Below are 16,715 nucleotides of genomic sequence, written 5' to 3'. Positions count from 1 at the left end.
AAGGAAACTGTTCGTAGAACATATTTCATATTAGGGAAATCTGTTGAAAACTGAGGAAAAAAAAATAAAACGTTTTCCTCCCCGGCGGGGAATCCAACCCCGGTCTCCCGCGTGACAGGCGGGGATACTCATTACTATACTACCGAGGACTCGAAGGAAACTGTTCGTAGAACATATTTCATTTTAGGTAAATCTGTTGAAAACTGAGGGAAAAAAAATAAAACGTTTTCCTCCCCGGCGGGGAATCGAACCCCGGTCTCCCGCGTGACAGGCGGGGATACTCACCACTATACTACCGAGGACTCGAAGGAAACTGTTCGTAGAACATATTTCATATTAGGTAAATCTGTTGAAAACAGAGGAAAAAAAAATAAAACGTTTTCCTACCCGGCGGGGAATCGAACCCCGGTCTCCCGCGTGACAGGCGGGGATAGTCACCACTATACTACCGAGGACTCGAAGGAAACTGTTCGTAGAACATATTTCATATTAGGTAAATCTGTTGAAAACTGAGGAAAAAAAAATAAAACGTTTTCCTCCCCGGCGGGGAACCGAAACCCGGTCTCCCGCGTGACAGGCGGGGATACTCACCACTATACTACCGATGACTCGAAGGAAAGTGGTCGTAGAACATATTTCATATTAGGGAAATCTGTTGAAAACTGAGGAAAAAAAAATAAAACGTTTTCCTCCCCGGCGGGGAATCGAACCCCGGTCTCCCGCGTGGATACTCACCACTATACTACCGAGGACTCGAAGGAAACTGTTCGTAGAACATATTTCATATTAGGTAAATCTGTTGAAAACTGAGGAAAAAAAAATAAAACGTTTTCCTCCCCGGCGAGGAATCGAACCCCGGTCTCCCGCGTGACAGGCGGGGATACTCACCACTACACTATCGAGGACTCGAAGGAAACTGTTCGTAGAAGATATTTCATATTAGGTAAATCTGTTGAAAACTGAGGAAAAAAAATAAAACGTTTTCCTCCCCGGCGGGGAATCCAACCCCGGTCTCCCGCGTGACAGGCGGGGATACTCATTACTATACTACCGAGGACTCGAAGGAAACTGTTCGTAGAACATATTTCATATTAGGTAAATCTGTTGAAAACTGAGGGAAAAAAAATAAAACGTTTTCCTCCCCGGCGGGGAATCGAACCCCGGTCTCCCGCGTGACAGGCGGGGATACTCACCACTATACTACCGAGGACTCGAAGGAAACTGTTCGTAGAACATATTTCATATTAGGTAAATCTGTTGAAAACAGAGGAAAAAAAAATAAAACGTTTTCCTACCCGGCGGGGAATCGAACCCCGGTCTCCCGCGTGACAGGCGGGGATAGTCACCACTATACTACCGAGGACTCGAAGGAAACTGTTCGTAGAACATATTTCATATTAGGTAAATCTGTTGAAAACTGAGGAAAAAAAAATAAAACGTTTTCCTCCCCGGCGGGGAATCGAAACCCGGTCTCCCGCGTGACAGGCGGGGATACTCACCACTATACTACCGAGGACTCGAAGGAAAGTGGTCGTAGAACATATTTCATATTAGGGAAATCTGTTGAAAACTGAGGAAAAAAAAATAAAACGTTTTCCTCCCCGGCGGGGAATCGAACCCCGGTCTCCCGCGTGGATACTCACCACTATACTACCGAGGACTCGAAGGAAACTGTTCGTAGAACATATTTCATATTAGGTAAATCTGTTGAAAACTGAGGAAAAAAAAATAAAACGTTTTCCTCCCCGGCGAGGAATCGAACCCCGGTCTCCCGCGTGACAGGCGGGGATACTCAACACTACACTATCGAGGACTCGAAGGAAACTGTTCGTAGAACATATTTCATATTAGGGAAATCTGTTGAAAACTGAGGAAAAAAAAATAAAACGTTTTCCTCCCCGGCGGGGAATCGAACCCCGGTCTCCCGCGTGACAGGCGGGGATACTCACCACTATACTACCGAGGACTCGAAGGAAAGTGGTCGTAGAACATATTTCATATTAGGGAAATCTGTTGAAAACTGAGGAAAAAAAAATAAAACGTTTTCCTCCCCGGCGGGGAATCGAACCCCGGTCTCCCGCGTGGATACTCACCACTATACTACCGAGGACTCGAAGGAAACTGTTCGTAGAACATATTTCATATTAGGTAAATCTGTTGAAAACTGAGGAAAAAAAAATAAAACGTTTTCCTCCCCGGCGAGGAATCGAACCCCGGTCTCCCGCGTGACAGGCGGGGATACTCACCACTACATTATCGAGGACTCGAAGGAAACTGTTCGTAGAACATATTTCATATTAGGGAAATCTGTTGAAAACTGAGGAAAAAAAAATAAAAGGTTTTCCTCCCCGGCGGGGAATCGAACCCCGGTCTCCCGCGTGACAGGCGGGGATACTCACCACTATACTACCGAGGACTCGAAGGAAAGTGGTCGTAGAACATATTTCATATTAGGGAAATCTGTTGAAAACTGAGGAAAAAAAAAATAAAACGTTTTCCTCCCCGGCGGGGAATCGAACCCCGGTCTCCCGCGTGACAGGCGGGGATACTCATTACTATACTACCGAGGACTCGAAGGAAAGTGGTCGTAGAACATATTTCATATTAGGGAAATCTGTTGAAAACTGAGGAAAAAAAAATAAAACGTTTTCCTCCCCGGCGGGGAATCGAACCCCGGTCTCCCGCGTAACAGGCGGGGATACTCATAACTATACTACCGAGGACTCGAAGGAAACTGTTCGTAGAACATATTTCATATTAGGGAAATCTGTTGAAAACTGAGGAAAAAAAAATAAAACGTTTTCCTCCCCGGCGGGGAATCGAAACCCGGTCTCCCGCGTGACAGGCGGGGATACTCACCACTATACTACCGAGGACTCGAAGGAAAGTGGTCGTAGAACATATTTCATATTAGGGAAATCTGTTGAAAACTGAGGAAAAAAAAATAAAACGTTTTCCTCCCCGGCGGGGAATCGAACCCCGGTCTCCCGCGTGGATACTCACCACTATACTACCGAGGACTCGAAGGAAACTGTTCGTAGAACATATTTCATATTAGGTAAATCTGTTGAAAACTGAGGAAAAAAAAATAAAACGTTTTCCTCCCCGGCGAGGAATCGAACCCCGGTCTCCCGCGTGACAGGCGGGGATACTCAACACTACACTATCGAGGACTCGAAGGAAACTGTTCGTAGAACATATTTCATATTAGGGAAATCTGTTGAAAACTGAGGAAAAAAAAATAAAACGTTTTCCTCCCCGGCGGGGAATCGAACCCCGGTCTCCCGCGTGACAGGCGGGGATACTCACCACTATACTACCGAGGACTCGAAGGAAAGTGGTCGTAGAACATATTTCATATTAGGGAAATCTGTTGAAAACTGAGGAAAAAAAAATAAAACGTTTTCCTCCCCGGCGGGGAATCGAACCCCGGTCTCCCGCGTGGATACTCACCACTATACTACCGAGGACTCGAAGGAAACTGTTCGTAGAACATATTTCATATTAGGTAAATCTGTTGAAAACTGAGGAAAAAAAAATAAAACGTTTTCCTCCCCGGCGAGGAATCGAACCCCGGTCTCCCGCGTGACAGGCGGGGATACTCACCACTATACTACCGAGGACTCGAAGGAAACTGTTCGTAGAACATATTTCATATTAGGTAAATCTGTTGAAAACAGAGGAAAAAAAAATAAAACGTTTTCCTACCCGGCGGGGAATCGAACCCCGGTCTCCCGCGTGACAGGCGGGGATAGTCACCACTATACTACCGAGGACTCGAAGGAAACTGTTCGTAGAACATATTTCATATTAGGTAAATCTGTTGAAAACTGAGGAAAAAAAAATAAAACGTTTTCCTCCCCGGCGGGGAACCGAAACCCGGTCTCCCGCGTGACAGGCGGGGATACTCACCACTATACTACCGATGACTCGAAGGAAAGTGGTCGTAGAACATATTTCATATTAGGGAAATCTGTTGAAAACTGAGGAAAAAAAAATAAAACGTTTTCCTCCCCGGCGGGGAATCGAACCCCGGTCTCCCGCGTGGATACTCACCACTATACTACCGAGGACTCGAAGGAAACTGTTCGTAGAACATATTTCATATTAGGTAAATCTGTTGAAAACTGAGGAAAAAAAAATAAAACGTTTTCCTCCCCGGCGAGGAATCGAACCCCGGTCTCCCGCGTGACAGGCGGGGATACTCACCACTACACTATCGAGGACTCGAAGGAAACTGTTCGTAGAAGATATTTCATATTAGGTAAATCTGTTGAAAACTGAGGAAAAAAAATAAAACGTTTTCCTCCCCGGCGGGGAATCCAACCCCGGTCTCCCGCGTGACAGGCGGGGATACTCATTACTATACTACCGAGGACTCGAAGGAAACTGTTCGTAGAACATATTTCATATTAGGTAAATCTGTTGAAAACTGAGGGAAAAAAAATAAAACGTTTTCCTCCCCGGCGGGGAATCGAACCCCGGTCTCCCGCGTGACAGGCGGGGATACTCACCACTATACTACCGAGGACTCGAAGGAAACTGTTCGTAGAACATATTTCATATTAGGTAAATCTGTTGAAAACAGAGGAAAAAAAAATAAAACGTTTTCCTACCCGGCGGGGAATCGAACCCCGGTCTCCCGCGTGACAGGCGGGGATAGTCACCACTATACTACCGAGGACTCGAAGGAAACTGTTCGTAGAACATATTTCATATTAGGTAAATCTGTTGAAAACTGAGGAAAAAAAAATAAAACGTTTTCCTCCCCGGCGGGGAATCGAAACCCGGTCTCCCGCGTGACAGGCGGGGATACTCACCACTATACTACCGAGGACTCGAAGGAAAGTGGTCGTAGAACATATTTCATATTAGGGAAATCTGTTGAAAACTGAGGAAAAAAAAATAAAACGTTTTCCTCCCCGGCGGGGAATCGAACCCCGGTCTCCCGCGTGGATACTCACCACTATACTACCGAGGACTCGAAGGAAACTGTTCGTAGAACATATTTCATATTAGGTAAATCTGTTGAAAACTGAGGAAAAAAAAATAAAACGTTTTCCTCCCCGGCGAGGAATCGAACCCCGGTCTCCCGCGTGACAGGCGGGGATACTCAACACTACACTATCGAGGACTCGAAGGAAACTGTTCGTAGAACATATTTCATATTAGGGAAATCTGTTGAAAACTGAGGAAAAAAAAATAAAACGTTTTCCTCCCCGGCGGGGAATCGAACCCCGGTCTCCCGCGTGACAGGCGGGGATACTCACCACTATACTACCGAGGACTCGAAGGAAAGTGGTCGTAGAACATATTTCATATTAGGGAAATCTGTTGAAAACTGAGGAAAAAAAAATAAAACGTTTTCCTCCCCGGCGGGGAATCGAACCCCGGTCTCCCGCGTGGATACTCACCACTATACTACCGAGGACTCGAAGGAAACTGTTCGTAGAACATATTTCATATTAGGTAAATCTGTTGAAAACTGAGGAAAAAAAAATAAAACGTTTTCCTCCCCGGCGAGGAATCGAACCCCGGTCTCCCGCGTGACAGGCGGGGATACTCACCACTACATTATCGAGGACTCGAAGGAAACTGTTCGTAGAACATATTTCATATTAGGGAAATCTGTTGAAAACTGAGGAAAAAAAAATAAAAGGTTTTCCTCCCCGGCGGGGAATCGAACCCCGGTCTCCCGCGTGACAGGCGGGGATACTCACCACTATACTACCGAGGACTCGAAGGAAAGTGGTCGTAGAACATATTTCATATTAGGGAAATCTGTTGAAAACTGAGGAAAAAAAAAATAAAACGTTTTCCTCCCCGGCGGGGAATCGAACCCCGGTCTCCCGCGTGACAGGCGGGGATACTCATTACTATACTACCGAGGACTCGAAGGAAAGTGGTCGTAGAACATATTTCATATTAGGGAAATCTGTTGAAAACTGAGGAAAAAAAAATAAAACGTTTTCCTCCCCGGCGGGGAATCGAACCCCGGTCTCCCGCGTAACAGGCGGGGATACTCATAACTATACTACCGAGGACTCGAAGGAAACTGTTCGTAGAACATATTTCATATTAGGGAAATCTGTTGAAAACTGAGGAAAAAAAAATAAAACGTTTTCCTCCCCGGCGGGGAATCGAACCCCGCTTTCCCGCGTGACAAGTGGGGATACTCACCACTATACTACCGAGGACTCGAAGGAAAGTGGTCGTAGAACATATTTCATATTAGGGAAATCTGTTGAAAACTGAGGAAAAAAAAATAAAACGTTTTCCTCCCCGGCGGGGAATCGAACCCCGGTCTCCCGCGTGAGAGGCGGGGATACTCATTACTATACTACCGAGGACTCGAAGGAAACTGTTCGTAGAAGATATTTTATATTAGGTAAATCTGTTGAAAACTGAGGAAAAAAAAATAAAACGTTTTCCTCCCCGGCGGGGAATCGAACCCCGCTTTCCCGCGTGACAAGTGGGGATACTGACCACTATACTACCGAGGACTCGAAGGAAACTGTTCGTAGAACATATTTCATATTAGGGAAATCTGTTGAAAACTGAGGAAAAAAAAATAAAACGTTTTCCTCCCCGGCGGGGAATCCAACCCCGGTCTCCCGCGTGACAGGCGGGGATACTCATTACTATACTACCGAGGACTCGAAGGAAACTGTTCGTAGAACATATTTCATATTAGGTAAATCTGTTGAAAACTGAGGGAAAAAAAATAAAACGTTTTCCTCCCCGGCGGGGAATCGAACCCCGCTTTCCCGCGTGACAAGTGGGGATACTCACCACTATACTACCGAGGACTCGAAGGAAACTGTTCGTAGAACATATTTCATATTAGGTAAATCTGTTGAAAACAGAGGAAAAAAAAATAAAACGTTTTCCTACCCGGCGGGGAATCGAACCCCGGTCTCCCGCGTGACAGGCGGGGATAGTCACCACTATACTACGGAGGACTCGAAGGAAACTGTTCGTAGAACATATTTCATATTAGGGAAATCTGTTGAAAACTGAGGAAAAAAAAATAAAACGTTTTCCTCCCCGGCGGGGAACCGAAACCCGGTCTCCCGCGTGACAGGCGGGGATACTCACCACTATACTACCGAGGACTCGAAGGAAAGTGGTCGTAGAACATATTTCATATTAGGGAAATCTGTTGAAAACTGAGGAAAAAAAAATAAAACGTTTTCCTCCCCGGCGGGGAATCGAACCCCGGTCTCCCGCGTGGATACTCACCACTATACTACCGAGGACTCGAAGGAAACTGTTCGTAGAACATATTTCATATTAGGTAAATCTGTTGAAAACTGAGGAAAAAAAAATAAAACGTTTTCCTCCCCGGCGAGGAATCGAACCCCGGTCTCCCGCGTGACAGGCGGGGATACTCACCACTACACTATCGAGGACTCGAAAGAAACTGTTCGTAGAACATATTTCATATTAGGGAAATCTGTTGAAAACTGAGGAAAAAAAAATAAAAGGTTTTCCTCCCCGGCGGGGAATCGAACCCCGGTCTCCCGCGTGACAGGCGGGGATACTCACCACTATACTACCGAGGACTCGAAGGAAAGTGGTCGTAGAACATATTTCATATTAGGGAAATCTGTTGAAAACTGAGGAAAAAAAAAGTAAAACGTTTTCCTCCCCGGCGGGGAATCGAACCCCGGTCTCCCGCGTGACAGGCGGGGATACTCACCACTATACTACCGAGGACTCGAAGGAAAGTGGTCGTAGAACATATTTCATATTAGGGAAATCTGTTGAAAACTGAGGAAAAAAAAATAAAACGTTTTCCTCCCCGGCGGGGAATCGCACCCCGGTCTCCCGCGTGACAGGCGGGGATACTCATAACTATACTACCGAGGACTCGAAGGAAACTGTTCGTAGAACATATTTCATATTAGGGAAATCTGTTGAAAACTGAGGAAAAAAAAAATAAAACGTTTTCCTCCCCGGCGGGGAATCGAACCCCGCTTTCCCGCGTGACAAGTGGGGATACTCACCACTATACTACCGAGGACTCGAAGGAAAGTATTCGTAGAACATATTTCATATTAGGGAAATCTGTTGAAAACTGAGGAAAAAAAAATAAAACGTTTTCCTCCCCGGCGGGGAATCGAACCCCGGTCTCCCGCGTGACAGGCGGGGATACTCACCACTATACTACCGAGGACTCGAAGGAAAGTGGTCGTAGAACATATTTCATATTAGGGAAATCTGTTGAAAACTGAGGAAAAAAATAATAAAACGTTTTCCTCCCCGGCGGGGAATCGAACCCCGGTCTCCCGCGCCTGGTTCTGACCGTAACTGTCGGCCATGATGTTTGCAGTGTTTGTTGCGCTTGTGTAGAAAGAGTTGTATCTTCGTGCATATTGATTTTTGGTGTTTAATGGGGCTATATTTGAAATCTACAGGCGTTCCGGTTTGTGAAGATATCTTATTTTAAAAGATTCGAGGATTTTTGACTGATTTACAAGCATTTTAGGATTTCAAGTGTACTCAGGAGCTCATTTGCATACGATCTTGAAGTTTTGGCCTGCATTACTTTACACCGATCTGGTAAAGTACTTTTGCTTTGATATTTTGTTTCTTCACACCTTGTACTATCTGAATAGTGAATTTGATTCATTTTCAAGGCCTTTTTTTAAAATTATTTGTATTTTAAATTTTGATGTTACGTTTTGTTTGGGTTTGAGCCTTGTGATTTTGCACCACGGGCATGTCAACTTTTGGCCAACTGAAAATTATTGAAAAATTGGATATTCAAGTTTTATGTTAGAAAAGACTTGTATTTAAGTTGGTGCACTGACTATTTATGTTTTTCGCCCGATGGACGAATTTCGAATTTTTGTATTATTTTGTGTTTAAATTTAATTTTAGCGACAGTTTTTAGATTTTAGAGTGAACTTTTAACACAGATCACATTAGTACTATTAATGTTGGAGATTTTTTTATACAGACAATAGTGTTTTGATTTAAAGTGATTTTATATAAACTTCCTATTTAGATTTAATTGGTATGTTCATGTAATTTATGTGAATATATTATTATAAGTCCCATCGCCGACAATGTCACAAAATAGAGTTAATACTGAAGATACATTGGACTCAATTGTCATGGATAATAAAAACGATATAGCATCCGTGATTAAACAGATGAATAGGATTGTTGAAAATTTAAAAGAGAAACGGATCCCAAAGGCTCTTGTTGAGTCCCTTGGTAATGGAATTTTATTTATCACAGAGTGGGTATCCAATAGATGTTTAGACAATTTAAGCGAGAAGAAATACAATGATTTAGATGACAAAATTAACTTTTTGATTGAAGAGGTCTCAGAAGTTAAAGGAAAGATGAATGGAAAAAGTGAACAGAGAGAGGAATGGCAGGAAGTGAAAAGTAAGAAAAGGGAAAAGAGAGAGAGAGAGAGAGCGGTAGGGAGGACAACGAGATCATTTTAAAACCAATTAAGGAAGGAGTGGACGTTTACGATGAGATGAAATGCAATATTAATCCGGTGAAGATTGGCGTAGCAGTTAAGAAATCGTATTTGAGAAGAGATGGAACCATGGTGGTTCAATTGAGCAATAAAGAGGAATGCAAGACCCTTGAAAGAGAAATAAAAAAGAACGATAATTTGAATCATGTAGTCACACCTCGAAGGAGAAAATTTATTCGACCACGCTTAATTATATATAATGTTTCAGATGATGTAGAGGATGAGAGGATTCAACAAAGTTTGACAAGATATTGTGACTGTGAAGGCAACTGTACCAGACCTCTTTTCAGAATTAGTGCCACTGAGAAATGTGTTTCTCACCGGGTTTTTATGGTGACTGGTGAATGTCAAAAGACCTTCATTGAAGACCAAAGAGTTTTAGTAGATTGGAAATCCTACCCTGCCAGACTCTTCTTAAGACCTAAGAGATGCATCAATTGCTTGGCATTTGGCCATGTTAAAAAGGATTGTAGAAATTCGACAGCCTGTAGTAAATGTACGAAAACTCATGAAAAAGGTAATTGTAAAGAGGAGGAGGCATGCTGCATAAATTGTACAGATTATAACAAGAGATTCAATATGAAGTACAACGCAAATCATGATGCATTTTCGAGAGAATGTCCAGTGTACATTCAGGAAATGATTTTTATAAGGGATCACTTGGATATTTAAATTTTTATTATACATTTGGTCGGCTGGGACTTTTAATTTAATTATTTTTAGTTGTGCAAATAGATTGGAAACATATTTTTTTTAAAATATTGTAATCCAGAAGAGTGTACACATAGTCTTATCCCTCACCTCGAGTATTTTTAACTCTTTTATTGTTTGACCATTTCATTAATAATATTTTGGAAAGGTGTTTGGTAACTGAGATTTTACGGTAAACTTGGTTTTACCTTGATTGATTTTAATTATATATTTTACTCAAATTTTTTTTAGCTCACTGAAGTGTTATTTGGTGAGTGAATTTTAATTGTAAATATTGGTTTTATTGATTTTAATTGCACATATATATATTGTGTTTTATTGATTTTAATTGTACATATATATACATATTTTATTGAAAGTTTTGACATTTGTATTTAATTGTAAGGTTGTTTTTAGCTGTATAAATTCATTTTAACTTGGTTTTGCATGGAGGCTTTTAATTTAAAAATTTTAAACAGTAACTTGAACCACTGTAATGCGGCAGCATGCCAACTCTCTGCAATTCATAAGATCTTGAAAGAGCCCCCACATATTGTAACGCTGCAGGAGCCATATTATGTAAGAGATAAAATTGCCCACATTAGTGGAGAGTGGAGAGCAATTAATCAAAATAATGGTAGAGCTGCTATTATAGTGATAGATAAGAACATTGATTTTATAGTGGATTATATCTTTGAATGCATCGTCGCCATTACAGTTTTTATTGAAGGAAAGAAATTAGCTATTATATCTGTTTATTTTTCTCCGGCAGAAAACCTGGAGGATTACTTACATAGACTGGAGAATGTTTTTAATTCATACAGCTATAATTTTATTATTTTAGGAGATTTTAATGGAAAGAGTTTTAACTGGGGGGCAAACGAGCTGGATGCTCGGGGTCTATTGACCTACGATTTTATTATATACAATTCTTTGAAGATTTTAAATTTTAAGGATTTTACACCTACTTTCTTGTCGGCCGTTGGAGCTGGATGGACAGATCTTGTTTTATGCTCCTCAGAAATGGATATCGCAAAGACTGGGTACTCTGTTTTGGAAGAAGATACACTTAGTGACCACAAATATATCATGGTCAGTCTTTATGATTTACACATAGAGGATAGAGAATTACCTAAATATTCTAGAAACAAACAAAGAATACAACTTATGATCAGGCGCAGCAAAAGAGAAATTGAGGACCTGGAGGCTAAGATTTGTAGAACGAAAAGTGCAGCGGAGCTCAATGAAATGGTACGTGGTCTTGAGAACCTTATTATCAGAAAGATGGATCAATACCTTAAAATAAAGAAGAAGGGGAAGGATAAAAATGAAAGGGTTAGGTGGTGGAATGACGAACTGACAACTTTGAAGAGAAGAGTCAGAGCTCTAAGGAAAAGCTTCCAGGTCAAGGATATTCCTGAAGAAATAAAGATACAAAGAAAAATGGATTACAAGAAGACTAGGGCCTGGTTTAGGAAAAGAATCAGATGTGTCAAAAGGAACTATAGAGATGAGCTATTTCTGAGGAATAACTTATATTATGACAAATTTTATAGAATTGCCTCGGGAAAAAGAAGAAGAAAAGAGATCTTGAAGAGAGAGAATGATGAGGAAGAGCTTGGGTTGAGTGATAAATATGATGAAATTATTAGAGGACTTTTGAATATTGAAGAGAGCGAGGAGAGAGATCTGGGGGATGTGGACTTTGGAAAGGACGAAACAGAAGAAGAGAAAAGTTTTACAATAGAGGAGATATATATTGCAATTCATGAGTTAAGAGATCGTTCGGCACCGGGCCCAGACAAGATAAGTGTCATTGTTGTTAAGTGCTTATTTGAATATTTTACCTCCTTTTTTTAATTTTATACAATAAATGTTTGGTTTTAAGGATTTTTCCGGAGATATGGAAAGAGGGTCAGCTGATCTTAATACCTAAAGACGTAGATAGATATAGACCGATCTGTTTGTTGAAGACCTTCGCCAAGATCTTGGATAAGTTAATTACTAGAAGATTAAATTACATAATTACTCGCGATAAACACTTAAGCGAAAAACAGTACGGTTTTCGAAGAAATAGATCAACTGACTTAATTCTCTATGAAGTGATGAAAAAAATCAGGACATATAAAAACGAATATCACGTGGCCATGGTCTCTTTCGACATAAAGGGTGCATTCGACTCAATTGATAGATCAAGACTTCTTAGGATAATTTCAAATTTAAATATCACTAAGCAGCTATTCGAACTAATTAAAGACTATTTATGTAATAGAAAATTAATCTTTACAGTTGGCAACACTACATGTAATCTGTCTTATAATATTGGAAAAGGTTGCCCACAGGGCTCCTGTAGCGCTCCCCTGTTCTGGAACCTCATAGTCAACGAAATTCTAGTAGAAAAGCCGAATAATGATATTTATTGCTTTGCCGACGACATCTTGGTCTTGACCTACGATGTCTCATTAGAGAAAATGGAAAGGAGTTTTCGGGAAATAAATGAGACTTTTATGAAATGGAGTAAGGACAATAATGTTAAATTTAACTTACAAAAAACTAAAGCACTATTTTTCCCAAGAAATGGTATAAAAGTACGGACCCCTAAATTGAAATTTGACAACAAGAACATTAAATTTGGTGAAGATATGTGCTATTTAGGTGTTATAATCGATACAAAATTGAATTTTATTCCTCATTTTAAACACATACAAAGAAGTATTGAACAGATTTTAACTTTTTATTTGAATACCTTTAACACTACTATCTTGGGAAAGAAAAGTCGCACTTTAAAAGAAATATACCTTAATGTTATATTACCAAAAATCATGTATGGTGTCGGCGCATGGGGTGTCCGAGCAGGGGAACTTATTAGAACTAGAAATAAGTTAGACTCTCTACAGAGAAGTTGGCTGCTGACCATTACAAGAGCTTTTAGAACAGTCTCGACGGGGGTTCTGTGTGTGCTTGCTGGTGAGCCTCCCCTCTCAATCCACTATAAGACTTATCATGAGAAATTTTTACTGCGCAATAATTTGTTACAAAAAGTGCATTGTGAAAATACAGAAATAGAAATAGATTATGTGTCTAGATATGATATTAATGAAATTAACCCTAGCGAATTATATTTTTTACCATACGATGATATAATTGTCAATGAAGGGGATATAGATATCTATACTGACGGCTCTGAGATCGAGGAGGGTGTCGGTGCAGCCTTTGTTGTATATTTTCACGGAATAGAAATCCAAAAAAAGAAGTACGTGTTGAACACATTAAACTCTGTATACCAGGCTGAAACCTTGGCACTGAAAGAAGCTCTGAGGTGGATCCAAACTGAACTCAAAGTCAGATATATTATACATGTTTACTCAGATGCTCTATCTGTATTAGCGACACTCTCCCGACCAGAGCCAAAGAATCACATTTTTAAAGAAATTAAAGATATTTTTCTGGTTTTGAATAAAATGCACTATATTAAGTTACATTGGATTCGAGCACACAAGGGATATAAGGGAAATGAGAGGGCCGACGTACTAGCTAAGGAGGCTGCCCTGGGGGAAGGTGCTGTATTTAATTTACTCTATTCTAGACAAAAACTGTTCACAAAGATTCAAACGAAGTACATAATGGAATGGAAAAATAAATGGGAAAACACCGGGAAAAGAACACGTTATTTAGAAACAATAGAGATTAAAAAGAGAATGAAAATTTACGACAATATTGATTTAAATCAGATTCTAACAGATCATGGTAGATTTCCCGAATATCTTTGCCGTTTTAACCTCCAGGGCAATAAGAACTGTATATTTTGCAATACTCCTGGCGACGCAGTACACTTCGTCGAGCACTGTCAATTAACTCAGAGGGTGAGGGATAGACTTAATGTTAAAAAGATCGAAAATGTAAAGCATAGTACACTGGAAAAATTTGCTGTGGAAATTATGAAAATCATAAATAATAATAGGAGGAAAATTGGTATTATGGTTTGAAGACAGGAGTTTTATTGTATTTTATTGTATTTTACTGTATTTTAAAATGACTTTAATTTTAGGGGTTTTTTTTTTGTAAATAATATACAGACAAAGGGTCTATTTATATTGTGTTGTCAACCCTTTGGAGCTGTTTTTATGTATTTCATGATTATTGCGTCTTGTTTTTCTTTTCTTTTCTTTTCTTACTACATATCGAGACATGTACTTCTATATATTTTTAACTATTTTGTTCTTGGTTTTGGAGATTTGCTTTTTGGGATTGTTTAGGAAATCGCGAGGAAATTTGAGCGGGATATATTGGAAAGCCGTTCCATGATAATTGATATTTTGTAAATTAATAGCTAGAGTAATCGTACCCTTTTTTTTTTTTTTTTTTTTTTTAAATTTGAAACGGTTTTTTTAAATGATTTTGTAATATTTTGAATAATATCTCCATTCCTTCGAAAATTGCAAACCAATGTTTTCGCAATTCGGGCCTCTGGGATCTAGCGTCCCAGAGACAGCGTCGCTAATGGTCCTTCTGAATTAATCGAGGCTTGACCTTGTAGTGATTTGTTTTGGTGGCAATTATGAGTGGTTGAGTTTTCCAATAAAGAGTCGTGGACCTGTTGGTGCTTTGTCTCGTGTGGTTTGGTTCTGTGTCGTATGTATGGTTATGTGTTGTTGGTTTTATTTTTGCGTTATACTAACTTTGTCTAAATTTCCTTATTTTCCTCTGTTCTTTTTAGTGAGTATGGGTGTATTTTAAGCTTGCAACCATAATTTTGTATATCTTTAGTTTGTTTTGTTTGCGTTTTTTTAACTTTTTTTTTGTTGCCCGGAGCTTGGGCTTGGTTTCCCTGAGGTTATTTATTTCTGTGAGTAGTTTACTTTTTTTTTTTTTTAGAGAGTCATTATATTTTTTATAGGGGCACGGCCGGCTCGTTGGGCAAGTTTGTTGGTTGGAGGTCATAGGATCGATCTATGTCTTTGGTCATAGGATCGATCTATGTCGATTAGGTGGACTGGGGGCTGCGCCCAGATTTGTACCCGGTCTCCCGCGTGACAGGCGGGGATACTCATTACTATACTACCGAGGACTCGAAGGAAAGTGGTCGTAGAACATATTTCATATTAGGTAAATCTGTTGAAAACTGAGGGAAAAAAAATAAAACGTTTTCCTCCCCGGCGGGGAATCGAACCCCGGTCTCCCGCGTGACAGGTGGGGATACTCATTACTATACTACCGAGGACTCGAAGGAAACTGTTCGTAGAACATATTTCATATTAGGGAAATCTGTTGAAAACTGAGGAAAAAAAAATAAAACCTTTTCCTCCCCGACGGGGAATCGAACACCGGTCTCCCGCGTGACAGGCGGGGATACTCACCACTATACTACCGAGGACTCGAAGGAAAGTGGAAGGAAGGAAATATCTTCTACGAACAGTTTCCTTCGAGTCCTCGGTAGTATAGTAATGAGTATCCCCGCCTGTCACGCGGGAGACCGGGGTTCGATTCCCCGCCGGGGAGGAAAACGTTTTATTTTTTTTTCCTCAGTTTTCAACAGATTTCCCTAATATGAAATATGTTCTACGAACAGTTTCCTTCGAGTCCTCGGTAGTATAGTGGTGAGTATCCCCGCCTGTCACGCGGGAGACCGGGGTTCGATTCCCCGCCGGGGAGGAAAACGTTTTATTTTTTTTTCCTCAGTTTTCAACAGATTTACCTAATATGAAATATCTTCTACGAACAGTTTCCTTCGAGTCCTCGGTAGTATAGTAATGAGTATCCTCGCCTGTCACGTGGGAGACCGGGGTTCGATTCCCCGCCAGGGAGGAAAACGTTTTACTTCTTTTTCCTCAGTTTTCAACAGATTTACCTAATATGAAATATGTTCTACGAACAGTTTCCTTCGAGTCCTCGGTAGTATAGTGGTGAGTATCCCCGCCTGTCACGCGGGAGACCGGGGTTCGATTCCCCGCCGGGGAGGAAAACGTTTTATTTTTTTTTCCTCAGTTTTCAACAGATTTACCTAATATGAAATATGTTCTACGAACAGTTTCCTTCGAGTCCTCGGTAGTATAGTGGTGAGTATCCCCGCCTGTCACGCGGGAGACCGGGGTTCGATTCCCCGCTGGGGAGGAAAACGTTTTATTCTTTTTCCGTCAGTTTTCAACAGATTTACCTAATATGAAATATGTTCTACGAACAGTTTCCTTCGAGTCCTCGGTAGTATAGTGGTGAGTATCCCCGCCTGTCACGCGGGAGACCGGGGTTCGATTCCCTGCCGGGGAGGAAAACGTTTTATTTTTTTTTCCTCAGTTTTCAACAGATTTCCCTAATATGAAATATGTTCTACGAACAGTTTCCTTCGAGTCCTCGGTAGTATAGTGGTGAGTATCCCCACCTGTTACGCGGGAGACCGGGGTTCGATTCCCCATCGGGGAGTGTAACGTTTTATTTTTGTTCTCAGTTTCCAACAGTTTTTGGCAAGGTTAAATGTGATTTACGGACACTTTGCTTCGAGTACTCGGTAGTGTAGTGGTGAGTATCT

General features: G+C 41.0%; 17 non-coding genes across 17 annotated transcripts; 4 read left to right on the top strand and 13 right to left on the bottom strand.

Moving 5' to 3' along the window:
* Positions 1-230: 230 nt before the first annotated feature.
* TRNAD-GUC (transfer RNA aspartic acid (anticodon GUC)) lies at positions 231-302 on the bottom strand. Its single transcript has one exon. It is a non-coding gene; the product is annotated as a tRNA-Asp (tRNA).
* Positions 303-1,138: 836 nt separating this feature from the next.
* On the bottom strand, positions 1,139-1,210 carry TRNAD-GUC (transfer RNA aspartic acid (anticodon GUC)). The gene has a single exon. It is a non-coding gene; the product is annotated as a tRNA-Asp (tRNA).
* Positions 1,211-1,894: 684 nt separating this feature from the next.
* On the bottom strand, positions 1,895-1,966 carry TRNAD-GUC (transfer RNA aspartic acid (anticodon GUC)). The gene has a single exon. It is a non-coding gene; the product is annotated as a tRNA-Asp (tRNA).
* Positions 1,967-2,344: 378 nt separating this feature from the next.
* TRNAD-GUC (transfer RNA aspartic acid (anticodon GUC)) lies at positions 2,345-2,416 on the bottom strand. Its single transcript has one exon. It is a non-coding gene; the product is annotated as a tRNA-Asp (tRNA).
* Positions 2,417-2,651: 235 nt separating this feature from the next.
* TRNAN-GUU (transfer RNA aspartic acid (anticodon GUC)) lies at positions 2,652-2,723 on the bottom strand. The gene has a single exon. It is a non-coding gene; the product is annotated as a tRNA-Asn (tRNA).
* A 531-nt stretch (positions 2,724-3,254) lies between these two features.
* TRNAD-GUC (transfer RNA aspartic acid (anticodon GUC)) lies at positions 3,255-3,326 on the bottom strand. Its single transcript has one exon. It is a non-coding gene; the product is annotated as a tRNA-Asp (tRNA).
* Positions 3,327-4,459: 1,133 nt separating this feature from the next.
* TRNAD-GUC (transfer RNA aspartic acid (anticodon GUC)) lies at positions 4,460-4,531 on the bottom strand. The gene has a single exon. It is a non-coding gene; the product is annotated as a tRNA-Asp (tRNA).
* A 684-nt stretch (positions 4,532-5,215) lies between these two features.
* TRNAD-GUC (transfer RNA aspartic acid (anticodon GUC)) lies at positions 5,216-5,287 on the bottom strand. Its single transcript has one exon. It is a non-coding gene; the product is annotated as a tRNA-Asp (tRNA).
* Positions 5,288-5,665: 378 nt separating this feature from the next.
* Positions 5,666-5,737, bottom strand: TRNAD-GUC (transfer RNA aspartic acid (anticodon GUC)). Its single transcript has one exon. It is a non-coding gene; the product is annotated as a tRNA-Asp (tRNA).
* Positions 5,738-5,972: 235 nt separating this feature from the next.
* Positions 5,973-6,044, bottom strand: TRNAN-GUU (transfer RNA asparagine (anticodon GUU)). The gene has a single exon. It is a non-coding gene; the product is annotated as a tRNA-Asn (tRNA).
* Positions 6,045-7,493: 1,449 nt separating this feature from the next.
* On the bottom strand, positions 7,494-7,565 carry TRNAD-GUC (transfer RNA aspartic acid (anticodon GUC)). Its single transcript has one exon. It is a non-coding gene; the product is annotated as a tRNA-Asp (tRNA).
* Positions 7,566-7,647: 82 nt separating this feature from the next.
* TRNAD-GUC (transfer RNA aspartic acid (anticodon GUC)) lies at positions 7,648-7,719 on the bottom strand. Its single transcript has one exon. It is a non-coding gene; the product is annotated as a tRNA-Asp (tRNA).
* Positions 7,720-8,107: 388 nt separating this feature from the next.
* TRNAD-GUC (transfer RNA aspartic acid (anticodon GUC)) lies at positions 8,108-8,179 on the bottom strand. The gene has a single exon. It is a non-coding gene; the product is annotated as a tRNA-Asp (tRNA).
* Positions 8,180-15,772: 7,593 nt separating this feature from the next.
* On the top strand, positions 15,773-15,844 carry TRNAD-GUC (transfer RNA aspartic acid (anticodon GUC)). Its single transcript has one exon. It is a non-coding gene; the product is annotated as a tRNA-Asp (tRNA).
* Positions 15,845-16,078: 234 nt separating this feature from the next.
* On the top strand, positions 16,079-16,150 carry TRNAD-GUC (transfer RNA aspartic acid (anticodon GUC)). Its single transcript has one exon. It is a non-coding gene; the product is annotated as a tRNA-Asp (tRNA).
* An 81-nt stretch (positions 16,151-16,231) lies between these two features.
* Positions 16,232-16,303, top strand: TRNAD-GUC (transfer RNA aspartic acid (anticodon GUC)). The gene has a single exon. It is a non-coding gene; the product is annotated as a tRNA-Asp (tRNA).
* Positions 16,304-16,384: 81 nt separating this feature from the next.
* Positions 16,385-16,456, top strand: TRNAD-GUC (transfer RNA aspartic acid (anticodon GUC)). Its single transcript has one exon. It is a non-coding gene; the product is annotated as a tRNA-Asp (tRNA).
* Positions 16,457-16,715: the final 259 nt, after the last annotated feature.

The sequence above is a fragment of the Stegodyphus dumicola genome, chromosome 8 (genome assembly GCF_044657685.1).
Source record: "Stegodyphus dumicola isolate Sdum_Otavi_A_Nest chromosome 8, ASM4465768v1".
Taxonomy (NCBI): Eukaryota; Metazoa; Arthropoda; class Arachnida; order Araneae; family Eresidae; genus Stegodyphus; species Stegodyphus dumicola.
This window is presented reverse-complemented; position numbering and strand designations above follow the sequence as displayed.